Below are 616 nucleotides of genomic sequence, written 5' to 3'. Positions count from 1 at the left end.
GACATCTCAGCATTTCAGTATCTTATATTTTTTACAGGTACATTTTAATTTTTTTTTAAACCTCAGTCTTTCCCCACATTTACCGAGAGAGAGAGAGAGAGAGAGAGAGATCCAAATAAACCCACATGCCGTTTTTCACTTTTAAAAAATTCCTTGCAAACCCCAACTTGATGCCACGTGATTGTTAACCAAGGACCTCAATCGGTCCTTCTCTCCCATTCCTGAGGTTTAAGTTATTGCAATTGATTTAAGTGGGTACTGGTAGTCTGCCCTGGAGCCCTGAGAAAAGGCGCCAAGGAGCGCACGCCTCTTAGCCACACTTCTTGGGGACACCACCCCACAATGCAACAGCCGCTCACAAGCAGCATGAGAAAAGAGCCAAGGGCTTCCTGCTAGCTGGATAAGCAAAGAGGGAGAGCTGCCTAACCAGCCCCATCCCGAGGAATCCCGTTGTCCGATCCTACGGTGAGCCCCCGTGGCAAGATCTTTTCAAGAGAGGCCACAGAGCTCTCCTAAAGTCCAATCTCAGCCTGGTTCGGAAGCAGCCGTCACATGGCTTTGGAGAAGAGGACGGTCCAGAGCTTCCTTCAGTTTCTCTTTTGGTCAAGACTCACAG

This window comes from Euleptes europaea, chromosome 4 (genome assembly GCF_029931775.1).
Source record: "Euleptes europaea isolate rEulEur1 chromosome 4, rEulEur1.hap1, whole genome shotgun sequence".
NCBI lineage: Eukaryota > Metazoa > Chordata > Lepidosauria > Squamata > Sphaerodactylidae > Euleptes > Euleptes europaea.
Note: the sequence above shows the minus strand (reverse complement) of the source record.